Below are 12,287 nucleotides of genomic sequence, written 5' to 3' on the forward strand. Positions count from 1 at the left end.
GGTTTGGGATGGGCAAGGAGAGCCAGGGTAGGGTTTGGGAGGGGGGCATAGAGTGGGTGTTTGGAGGAGGTGTGCAGAAGGAGAAGGGAGCTGGGTATAGCGGTGATGGGGGGGGGGGGGGGGGGTAATTAGGTTAGGGACGGGGTTGAGTGGGGGGGGGGGGGGTGAAACTTCGGGTGCTGCCTGTGGCCGGCGCCGGGAATGTGTTACAGTCGGAGAGAGGCCTCGCCCGGCTCCAGGACCCAGAGCGGGTTCTCAGGGCCTCACAGGAGAAAGCTCCGGGATGCCGGCGTCCAACTGGAGCCTGGGGCTCCGCAGGGCCGCACTGCTCGCCGCAACGAGAAAAGGGAGCCAGGGACATTGGAGGAGAAGGCGGCTCGGCCGCAGCCCGGCCTAGGCCTCACACTCACCCCCGCCTCAGGCTCAGCTTCAACCCAAAATCCGCGCCACTCGCTAGGCCGCCCCGCTGCGCCCGCCCACTCCAGCGCCAACCAATGGGTGCGTCAGTCCGCATGCCAATCAATCGTCAGCACCAATCAGATGCGGAGGCGAGCTGTCAATCAGCACAATAGGTGCTGTTTTGTCCTGAGTGCTGTGCTGGAGTTGGGGGGGCAGCTCAGAGGGTCAGTGTCTCTCCCACAGCTCCCACTACCCATCTCCATCTCACCACCACCACCACCACCACCTGGACTTGGCTGTGACCCACATTCCTCCTTCACCCAGTCTCCAATTGGAAAATTCAACAACAACAACAACAACTTGTATTTATATCGCACCTTGCAGGGAAAACAGTCGTGCTCAAGGCTTGGTCCTTCTTGCTGGTGTCTCTTGAGTTACACCAGGGTTACCAGACAAAATTCATTGCAAGTGCACCTTTTCAGGCGCCGTTCCCATGGAATCAATCTAGAAGGATGCCAAAATAAACATTAAGTGCTACCAAAACAAAAGGATACCTTTTCAACTAAATCAGGAATTTGTTATTGCATTGACACCAATCCAACTGTCCCATGAATCAGGAGGCAACTTTTTAAACATCAAATTTAGTATAAAATCATAAATTGTTATTATTTTCAAATACAAACCAATTATGGCGATCAACAAACCAAACAAAAACAAATTTACTGAACAATCATCCACAAAATAAATTACTCGACAAGATTTCACTTTTTATAACTTTGACTTCAACAAAACAAAAATTAACATAAATTAAACCTGAATTAACCGGCAAATCATGATCAATGTAGGTTATAAATTACACATTTAATAGCAGATGCAACAAAGACAGATCTCACAGGCTTACTAAGCAATGAACCCAGCATACATGTCACCAGTCCCAAGCACAAAGTCCTTCAAAGCCCAGGTAGAATTTCAGCTCCTTTTCTTCAAGGATTTAGCCACCAAATTCTCATCTGATAGCACTCCCTTTCAACCCAAGTTCCATAGATACAGTCTTCAACAAATGGTGCATTTTTCCAGAATCAGCAGCACCAATTTTGTATTTGTCTATTCTCTGCTCCTGGATTCAGCCTTCATGTTCTTCTTTTTCAACTGCATTACAGTCTCCTTCTTCCTCTCTGCCAAAACCTTTGTCACAATGGCTTGGATCAACCAGTCTTATCTTAATTCGAATACTCATTGCCAATCCTGTGTAATTTATGGTCAGTTACTTCAAGTAACAGAAACACCAGCAGCTAACTTGTGTTTGCTTATTCTCCGTTTCTCAGTCCAGACTTCACGTTCTTCTTTTTCACCTGTGTCTCACTCCTTGTTCCTTTCCGCAAAAACCTTGGTCACACAGGGCCCAGTTCCACTGCAACTTCTGGGTCACATGGATGGACCTGTATTTCACTCTTTCAGAAACTGGGCCAATGGACTTACTTTCGACTGCGCTCACACCTCAAAACAGTGGAATCTCTAGCTCTCTGCCCAGAATTGCCCCCACCCCACCACATTGAAGAAAACCCCGCCCACACTGACAATTAACAAAATGCTCTCACTCCACCTCTGCATGTTGATATCCATTGTGACACACTGCCACCCACTCTATCATCGTGGTCTCCATCATAAAATATAGATTGGCTGTTGATTTATAAAGCTCCTTGCTGGCTTATTTCGTCTCAAAGAACTCATATGAAGCTACACCCAATAACATAGTTTACCTGTCCTTATAAAAACTTACCCAGAGTGTAATGCTCAAAGATCCATGAACCCCTCTCCTGCTTTCAATCCAAATTCAAGTTCACTAAAATTCCCATTAGGCAGGAAATCAAATTCCATGCTTTTATATTTGTCAGTTCTGCAGTTTGTGTCATCAGAGAATGAATTCTGTACACTGAATATCCAAATTAACATTTTATACTTCCTCTTATCCAGTAAGCTTATTTGTACGTTCAGATGTTCATGGATCCAGATTTAATAGTAGATTTTACAATGTAAACAAGAAAACCAAGGTACAAATCATTCTCTTATTATGGAAGCTGATGTGAATTAATAGAGATGGTGATGTTTTGCTGCAATTGTATACGACGTTGGTGAGGCCACACCGGGGTATTGTGTACAATTTTGGTGTCCTTATCTGAGGAAGGATGTCCTTGCTACATATAGGGGGTGTACAGCGAAGATTTACTAGGCTGATCCCTGGGATGGCCGGTCTGTCATATGAGGAGAGACTAAGTCGGTTAGGAATCTATTCCCTGGAGTTTAGAAGAGTGAGAGGGGATCTCATAGAAACTTGTAAAATTCTAACAGGGTAATATAGGGTAGATTCAGAAAGAATGTTCCCAATAGTGGGGGAGTCCAGAACTGGGGGTCATAGTTTAAGGATAAGGGGAACTTTTAGAGCTGAGGTGAGGAGAAATGTCTTCACCCAGAGGATGGTGAATATGTGGAATTCACTACCACAGAATGTAATTGAGGCAAAAATGTCTGATTTTGAGAAGAAATTAGATATAGCTCTAGGGGCTAAAGGGATCAAGAGATATTGGGGGAGGGGGGGGGATCAGGAGATTGAATTCGATGATCAGCTATGATCAAAATGAATGGCGGAGCAGGCTCGAAGGGCCAAATGGTCTACTCCTGCTTCTAGTTTCGATGTTTCTCAAGCTGTGCTGGACTTTTCATTTAACCTTGCTTAATTAAGATGTTGCCTGAAGTATGTGAGTTCATTGGTATGTGAAATTAGAATAGAAGTTAGTTCAGTGAACAACAGTTTGCAATGAATAAAAACAGCTGAACTGAATGGCTATTATGAACAACTTGTTAACAGACCTCATGAACAGTCGAGACATAAACAACTGACAATAGATTAGGTATAAATAATGAAACTTCTGGGGAGTAGTTTGGCCAGAGCTGGAATGTCACTAGGAGGGTGAAACTAGTCAGGAGAGCAGCTTGAGATGCAACAAGGAAAAACATAGATGAGAGTGATTGAGGGGTACAGAGGTGAGGAGACATCTCTTCACCCAGAGGGTGGTGAATGTGTGGAATTCACTACCACAATGTAGTTGAGGCAAAAATGTTGTCTGATTTCAAGAAGAAATTAGATATATCATTTGGGACTAAAGGGATCAAGGGATGTTGGAGGGGGTGCGAAGAAGGGATCAGGATATTGAATTCGATGATCAGCCATGATTAAAATGAACAGTGGAGCGGGCTCGAAGGCTGAATGGCCTACTCCTGCTTCCAGTTTCTATGGGAAAGCGTTAAATGTAACAAAATGTTTAGTTGTAAATGGAGACCTAATAACAGTGTCATAATGCAGACAAACAAAGGCTGAAATATTTCTGAGTCTTCAGACTATGGGCAAAATTTAATATGCTGCACCACCCCCCAACATGATTTTGGAGGCAAGGGGGCATATAATCGGGTTGGAGGGTGTGGGGTGTCGATCCTGCAATATTCCCACTTCCTTTTCATTAAGACCAAGATGGGAGGTATTGTAGGTGGACACCAATTGTGGTTACTACACAAGGCTAGTCATGGCACGAATCAACTCCAGCCCCCCCAACTATCTGGATCGTCCAGATAGGCGTTCGATAAGGTCCCCGATGCAAGGCTTCTAGAAAAAGTGAGAGGGCATGGGATCCAAGGGGCTGCTGCCCTGTGGATCCAGAACTGGCTTGCCCAAAGGAGGCAGAGAGTGGGTATAGATGGGTCTTTTTCTAAATGGAGGTCGGTCACCAGTGGTGTGCCCCAGGGATCTGTTCTGGGACCCTTGCTGTTTGTCATTTTCATAAATGACCTGGATGAGGAAGTGGAGGGATGGGTTGGTAAGTTTGCCGACGACACGAAGGTTGGTGGGGTTGTGGATAGTCTGGAGGGATGTCAGAAGTTACAGAGGGACATAGATAGGATGCAAGACTGGGCGGAGAAGTGGCAGATGGACTTCAACCCAGATAAATGCGTAGTGGTCCATTTTGGCAGGTCAAATGGGATGAAGGAGTACAATATAAAGGGAAAGACTCTTAGTACTGTAGAGGATCAGAAGGACCTTGGGGTCTGGGTCCATGGGATTCTAAAATCGGCCCCGCAGGTGGGGGAGGTGGTTAAGAAGGTGAATGGTGTGCTGGCCTTTATCAATTGAGGGATTGAGTTTAGGAGTCCGGGGATAATGATGCGGAGTGGGAATGGAGGGATACAAAAGAATGGTCTAGTTTGGACCAGGGAGCGGCACGGGCTTGGAGGGCCGAAGGGCCTGTTCCTGTGCTGTATTGTTCTTTGTTCTTTGATGCAGCTATATAAGACCCTCGTCAGACCCCACTTGGAGTACTGTGCTCAGTTCTGGTCGCCTCATTACAGGAAGGATGTGGAAAAGCTTGAAAGGGTGCAGAGGAGATTTACAAGGATGTTGCCTAGATTGAGTGGCATGCCTTATGAGGATAGGCTGAGGGAGCTCGGTCTTTTCTCCTTGGAGAGACGTAGGATGAGAGGAGACCTAATAGAGGTATATAAGATGTTGAGAGGCATAGATCGGGTGGACTCTCAGAGGCTTTTTCCCAGGGTGGAAATGTCTGCTACGAGAGGACACAGGTTTAAGGTGCTGGGGGGTAGGTACAGGGGAAATGTTAGGGGTAAGTTTTTCACACAGAGGGTGGTGGGCGAGTGGAATCGGCTGCCGTCAGTGGTGGTGGAGGCAAACTCAATAGGGTCTTTCAAGAGACTCCTGGATGAGTACATGGGACTTAATAGGATGGAGGGTTATAGGTAGGCCTAGAAGGTAAGGATATGTTCGGCACAACTTGTGGGGCCGAAGGGCCTGTTTTGTGCTGTAGATTTTCTATGTTTCTATCCACTACAGTTCACATAACGCCGCAACAGGTCCACAGCAGATGCCATCTCCATCACCCTGCACTCAATCCTGGAACACCTAGATAACAAAGACACCTATATCAGACTCCTATTTATTGACTATAGCTCAGCCTTCAACACTATTATTCCCTCGAAATTCATTCCAAACTCCGTGGCCTGGGCCTCGGCAGCTCCCTCTGCGACTGGATCCTGAACTTCCTAACTCACAGACCACAATCAGTAAGGATAGGCAACAACACCTCCACGATCATTCTCAACACCGGTGCCCCACAAGGCTGTGTTCTCAGCCCTCTACTATACTTCTTATACACCTATGACTATATGGCCAAATTCCCCTCCAATTTGATTTTCAAGTTTGTCAGATCTCAAACAATGATGAGACAGAGTACAGGAATGAGATAGAGAATCTGGTGAACTGGTGCAGCAACAATAGTCTCTCCCTCAATGTCAACAAAACAAAGGAGATTGTCATCGACTTCAGGAAGCGTAAAGGAGAACATGCCCCTGTCTACATCAATGGGGACGAAGTAGAAAGGATCGAGAGCTTCAAGTTTTTAGGTGTCCAGATCACCAACAACCTGTCCTGGTCCCCCCATGCCGACTCTGTAGTTAAGAAAGCCCACCAATGCCTCTACTTTCTCAGAAGACTAAGGAAATTTGGCATGTCAGCTATGACTCTCACCAACTTTTACAAATGCACCATAGAAAGCATTTTTTCTGGTTGTATCACAGCTTGGTAAGGCTCCTGCTCTGCCCAAGATTGCAAGGAACTACAAAAGGTCGTGAATGTAGCCCAATCCACCACGCAAACCAGCCTCCCATCCATTGACTCTGTCTACACTTCCCGCTGCCTCGGCAAAGCAGCCACCATAATTTAAGGACCTCACACACCCCGAACATTCTCCCTTCCACCTTCGTCTGTCGGGAAAAAGATACAAAAGTCTGAGGTCACGTACCAACTGACTCAAGAACGGCTTCTTCCCTGCTGCTGTCAGACTTGTGAATGGACTTACCTTGCATTAAGTTGATCTTTCTCTACACCCTAGCTATGACTATAACACTACATTCTGCACTCTCTTGTTTCCTTCTCTATGAACGGTATATTTTGTCTGTAAGGTGGGCAAGAAACAATAATTTTCACTGTATGTTAATACATGTGACAATAATAAATCAAATCAAATCAAATAAGCTTGTGGTGTTGCAGGTATATATGGAATAGAGGATTGGCTAACAACCAGGAACCAGAGAGTCAGGATAAATGGGTCATTTTCAGGTTAGCAAACTGTACCAGGTAGACCACAGGCTTCAAATATTTATAATCTATATTAATGACTTGGGTGAAATGACCAAGTGTATTTTAGCCAAATTTGCTGATGATACAAGGAGAGGTAGGATAGCAAGTTGTGAGGAGCATGCAAAAGGCAGCAAAGAGACATTGATAGGTTAAGAGAATGTAGGGAAATTTAATTTTGATACTTACTCACAATAAGTTTGCAGTTTAGTTATGGGTATTAGTCAAATAATCAAAGTATGTCAACCCAATATGGTTTTATGCTAAATTTTAGGACACTAGCTCATCACATAACTTGGTCTTAGCACCACAGTCAAACCTGACAAGGGAGTGAAAATATATGGCCTTTAAGCCAGTGAGACTTCAAGCTTGCATCGTACTTGTGTGGAGCCATCCACCTCCCTAGCAATTAAAATTATCTGTTGTGTTCACTAAATTCAAAGTGCAAAGAAAAATAAGTGTTAAAACATTCAGCCTTGTGCATTAAATTAGGACAGTTTAACTTGTGATGGTTAAAAGTAGTCACTTTTTTCACAGTATGTAACCATCTTTGATTTTATAAGTTTAGATTTAAGTTCTGTAATTAGCTTTTATAGCTCTATAGTTCTTTTAAATTTTAAATCTGTTAATTAAATGTGTTGTTATATTCAACACACCAATCACTTTCAACCATGATTTTATATGTATTTTATATAGACTGTGTAATTTCTGTAACTTTGTTTTATAAAGCTATTCTGTAATTTTAATTGCCTTATACTAAGCACTGACAGATAACATACTGTGGCAAAGCAGTTCTCTCAACAAAAACACATTGATAAGTGTCTGTTTTAACAAAGTTCTGTAGGACATACTGGCACCTATATATCATTTAGACATCTGGACCAATGAATCCATGTTCCCAGACATCGCCTGCTGTCTTATCTCAAATAAAAGCAGACATCAAAACCCTTCTCACTTATTATAGTCTAAACATATTCTATATAACATCTATGCACCACCCACATTGCAATCATCTTTGTTAGCTTTCAGGTTATAAGCAACTTTAGTAACTCATTCCAAGTAATTGCAGAAAGAAAGACCGCACCCAGGATTGGCCTCTTAAAAAAAGTCACTGATAGGGATCTGATTTAATACCAATTAAACGAAGTCTGAGATGATGAGTTCAAGATATAATCTATGGGGGCATGATGACATATCTCCCCCATCCTGAACAAATGGGAAAGGAAGATATCATAAACCATTATTTTATCTTAACAAGAAGTAACAAATAAGGGGTCCCACAAGTAAATGATACCTTAGAGGACCGGTCAGAGACAATAGGAAATGAAATGACCATCACCCTCGAGAACCCAACCAGAAACTGATCATGCACCACCTAGATTTTTATTGAATTCAGGTTTCACCATCTGCCATGGCAGGATTCAAACCCAGGTCCCCAGAACATTAGTTGAATTTGTGGATTAATAGCACCACATAGACTAATCACCCGCTCCTCCAGTCGTATAACTTCAGGTGGCTGACGGAGTGGAGGGCTGTGGACGCCGGGGTGACCAGGATCGGGGACGTGCTGGATGGCGGAGGAGCGGGCTGGATGAGCCCCTACGTGCTGGCTGAGCACACGGGGGTGGCCGTCTGGCGTGCGGCTAAAGCCATCCAAGGCCTTAGGACGGTCGTGCTCGGCCCCGAATGTGCATGTGGTCTCGAGGCGGCACAGGCATGCGGTGGGATCCCGCCCGAGCGTTCCCCTGTTCAGATGGAATTCCACATTGGCCCAAAAGCCTATGCCCCCCCCCCCTCCCGGGTCAGGTGCCCCATAGCATGTGCCGCCTCACGGAAATGTCCTCCGTGCCTTTTTCCACCGCACGGAGGCGTTTCCTGTGCGGGCTGCTGCTGCACACCTTCCACTACCGCCTCCTCGCCTGTCGCCCGGATACACCTTGGTGGGCCTTGTTGCCGCCGGGTGGTGGAGGTCCCCAGTGGAGGTCCCTCTACGGAGGGATCTCCCCCAATTACATTAGGGACCTGGGGTGGAGGGTGATGCATGCAGCAGTTCCGCACAACCGTAGGATTCACTGGTTCACGGGCTCCGAAGCTTTCTGTGGCCTGTGGAGTCCGTGGACCATGTCTATGTTTTGTGTCTTAGGTTGCACTCCTTTTTTGTTTTCCTGAAGAACCTTTTATTAATGTTTTGTTTGCATTTCAGTCCCACGCTCCTGATCTACGGGCACCTGGTGCAGAGAGGGGCGGGTCAGGATGGCGACCTCCTCGTGAACCTGCTCCTGGGCCTGGCGAAACGCGCCATTTACAGGTCCAGGCAGCGGGCGATCGAGGGGGCCGTCCATCCTGACTGTCTGCCCCTCTACCGCGGCTACGTTCGCGGCCAGGTGTCCCTGGAGAGGGAACATGTGGTGTCCATGTGCACAGTTGACGCCTTCCGCGCCCTTTGGGCACTGCAGGCGTTGGGGTGCATTATCGACCCTAATAATCACATTATAATTTGATGTTTTCAAGTTTCCTTTGTACTTTGATTTTGTTCGGGCTGTTCCCCCTCCTTTTGGAGAGCTGCCCCTTTTACTTTGTCCTGATTTAGCTTGAGTTTGTTTATTTGGTTTGCCCTAAAACAGGCATGGACTAATCACGGATCCATCACACACCCCTTAAGCCAATTAAGAAATAGCCTCGTCTCATTTAGGCCAATCAGAATGCAATAACATCATTGATCACGCTGTGGGTTGTGGTTTGGAAAGAGTTAATAAGCAGCAGCTTTCACTGAGCAAGTTTGAAACTGAAGAGTGAGTCTGTTGTCTACAGGGAAACAGAAGTTCCAGGGAGAGAATCAACACTGAGCATCAACCTGTGTCCAAGGCTGAACTGGAAAGCAAGGGCCATAGTGTGCTGGCCGAGTGCAAATCTGTTTTAGATAAGTATTAATCAACAATTTATTAAAAAATGTCTTGAGTTACTTCACCAAACTGACTCTTGCTGTTTATATGTGCAAAGTTTCAAATGAGCACAATCAGAATTTATGTTCAATTAGCACCTAGAACTTACATGAATGGGCAAAAAATTGGGAGATGGAGTATAATGTAGAAAAATCTGAAGTTGTTAACCATGTTATTTAAAATAAAATAGATTGATGACTGAATACTATTGTACAAAGGAATCTGAGTGTCCTCCTATAATCACAAAACATTAGTGTGCAGGTGCATCAATTAATTTGGAAGACAAATGGTATGTTAGCCTTTATTGATAGGGGGATGGAGTAAAAAAAGTAAGGAAGTCTTGTTACCACTATACAGAGTATTTTTGAGACTGCATCAAGAGTGCTCTGCAGTTTTAGTCTCCTTAATTAAGGTGGGATATGTGGTACTTGCATCGGAGGCAGTCAGAGAAGGTTCACTCGATTGATTCTTGAGCTGAAGGGATAGTTTAATGGAGAAGGTTGGGCCTATACTCATTGGAAATTAGTAGAGTGAGTGCTGATCTTATTGAATGCCACAACCTAGTAGAATTTCTCTCCTCTGTTTTCACTCCTTGGTTGGCTGCAACAGATTTTTTTTTGTTTTAAAGAATTTGCTTGTCAATCCAGCCTGTTTTTAGTGCTTTGACTGTAAAATAAACAAAGGCTTCCTTGTGTATTTTTAAAAATGTGTTGTACTCAACACCTGATGTAAAAAAAAAACAATGTTCCAACTCTTATTCACACATGCATTCAAGAGTTCATGCACACACAACTAAGTTGCGAAGTGGGAGGGTAGGTTAAATTGATTCAGAAGCCAAAAAAAGGCAAGTGTATTTGGATCCTGTAGCTTAATGGTTGGATGATTTCAGACTGGACTCTTTGGTCTGTCCAGATTCTGTGTTGAGGCAAGCATTGCCAAACAAGTTCTATTTTTTTTCCCTCCTGGAGTCAGTTGAGTTGATTTTTATGATGCTGCCTGCAATGTGGCTGGTGGAAAAACAGGCAGGGCACAAGCTTGCAGGATGGCTGAAGAAAGAGTGCCCACTCCGTGTCTTTCTAGTCTTACTCGGCCCATCTCCTCTTCTGACTGTCCTGGAGAAAAGTGCTTTCTTAAAACAGAGGGTTAGTTTGCTCATCACATGTTCTCCATGTCTTAACTGAACAGTTACCCAAATATGGTCATAGCAAGTTGATACAAGATCCATTCTGTAGGAATGAATACATTTCCAGGAAACCATGTGTTATGGATAGGAGAGAGACAGGAAAATGGGACTAATTTCCTCTCATCACCTGTCCATAAACAGAAGGTGTTTCAAATTATTTCAAAAGTATGTGATGCTGTGTTTCCCAAACCCTTGGTTTGTGTGATCAAGTTTATTAATAACGCACAGCCATCCTGTGTTTAACTCGGCTTAGTTTATTTCACATTCATAATCTGGGGGCTGTGTGTTTGCAATTTACCACTCTATTACACTCTGAATAGATGGTAACAGTACAAGAACCACTGAAATGGATATTAATTCACTTGATTTTTGGGAATCCAGAATCCATGAGGAATTCTTTGACGCCTGAGTTCAGGTTTAGCTGGACAAAGAGTTGCAGAATTTATTTTACGGTTGGTGTTGATACCGCAAGATGAAGTGGATACAAATGGACTGGGTCGGCTTTGCAGGTGATGATAGGAAATCTTCCAGCAGAAACAGGCTTGAGGAGTAGGTTATGCTGTTCTGCCTGGAGGGTTGTCCAGTGGTGGTTCACCAGTTGGATTTTAAAAGGCAGATTGCTTGTGAAGCTAAAGATGTAATGCTAAAACTGTCCAAAAAGGCCAGAGAATGGGTCATGTGACATGTCATAAACTGTTAATAGCAGCTTAACAATCAGTTTATGTGCTTTTGGCCAGAATTCCATTGTTTCTTCTTAGGAGGGACACAGTGGTTATGAGCATCTTTTCCAATTTAATGAGTTTTGATCTCTTTTCTGATACTTCCAGTTGGAAAGCCAATTTGTCTGCACTTCCTCTGCTTTTGTTGATTACAAGGGGTCTGTACGATGAATGTGAAGTTCCATAGGCTGAGAGCTCCCCGAACAAAGGGCCCACCTTGTTTTCAGCTAACTTATCGCAGCCATCCTTTTTGGTTCAGCAAAAATCCATTAAAAAAAAATTAGCAATAAAGTTTTGACTATGCAGTTTTGGATTTTTTTTTCATGTTGAAGGAACCCAACACATGCTTGATGCAGAGTAGTGCCTCCAAAGCATTTTTCTTTCTTGATCAAGTTCTAGATGCATGGTAGGATTCTCTTAGTGACCTTGTGACATTGTCCCCTACCTCTAGGCCAGCCGTCGAAATGCAGTCACACTTTTTATATGGTAAGATTATCTCAGTAACCTTGTGGCGCTTTGGCAATTCCTAGGCCAGACATTCTGGGTTTAAATCCCACTTCAGGATTTGCTTCATAACATGGACAGTTTAATTATCAGCCTGTAAATCCTTCGAATACACCTGATGGCAAACTGTAAGAGCAGAGCGTTTCTAGGTCAGCCATACGGCAGAAGGTAATGTCGCACCACTTTGTCAAGCACAATCATGGGTCAATCCAATGGAAGCCCCTGGTTGCCAACACCCTCCAAGGGGATGGTACATGGATGAGAAGGCTTATTTCACCAATTCCGATCAATCTTGACCTTTTATTACATTCCAACATCTGATTTGCTTTACTTATTGCCAC

General features: G+C 44.3%; 1 protein-coding gene across 4 annotated transcripts in view; it reads right to left on the reverse strand.

Annotated features, from left to right (window-relative positions):
- rfwd3 (ring finger and WD repeat domain 3) overlaps positions 1 to 489 on the reverse strand; it is a 33,784-nt gene extending 33,295 nt beyond the window's left edge. For 2 of the 4 annotated variants that reach the window (XM_078211088.1, XM_078211085.1), the window contains exon 1: positions 411 to 489. The gene's annotated coding sequence lies outside the window, so the exon portion shown is untranslated. Of the gene's footprint in view, positions 1 to 267 lie in introns of all 4 variants that reach the window. The other 2 variants (XM_078211089.1, XM_078211087.1) reach the window with 2 other exon arrangements.
- Between the last annotated feature and the right edge of the window lie 11,798 nt (positions 490 to 12,287).

The sequence above is a fragment of the Mustelus asterias genome, chromosome 4 (assembly GCF_964213995.1).
Source record: "Mustelus asterias chromosome 4, sMusAst1.hap1.1, whole genome shotgun sequence".
NCBI classification, from domain to species: Eukaryota; Metazoa; Chordata; class Chondrichthyes; order Carcharhiniformes; family Triakidae; genus Mustelus; species Mustelus asterias.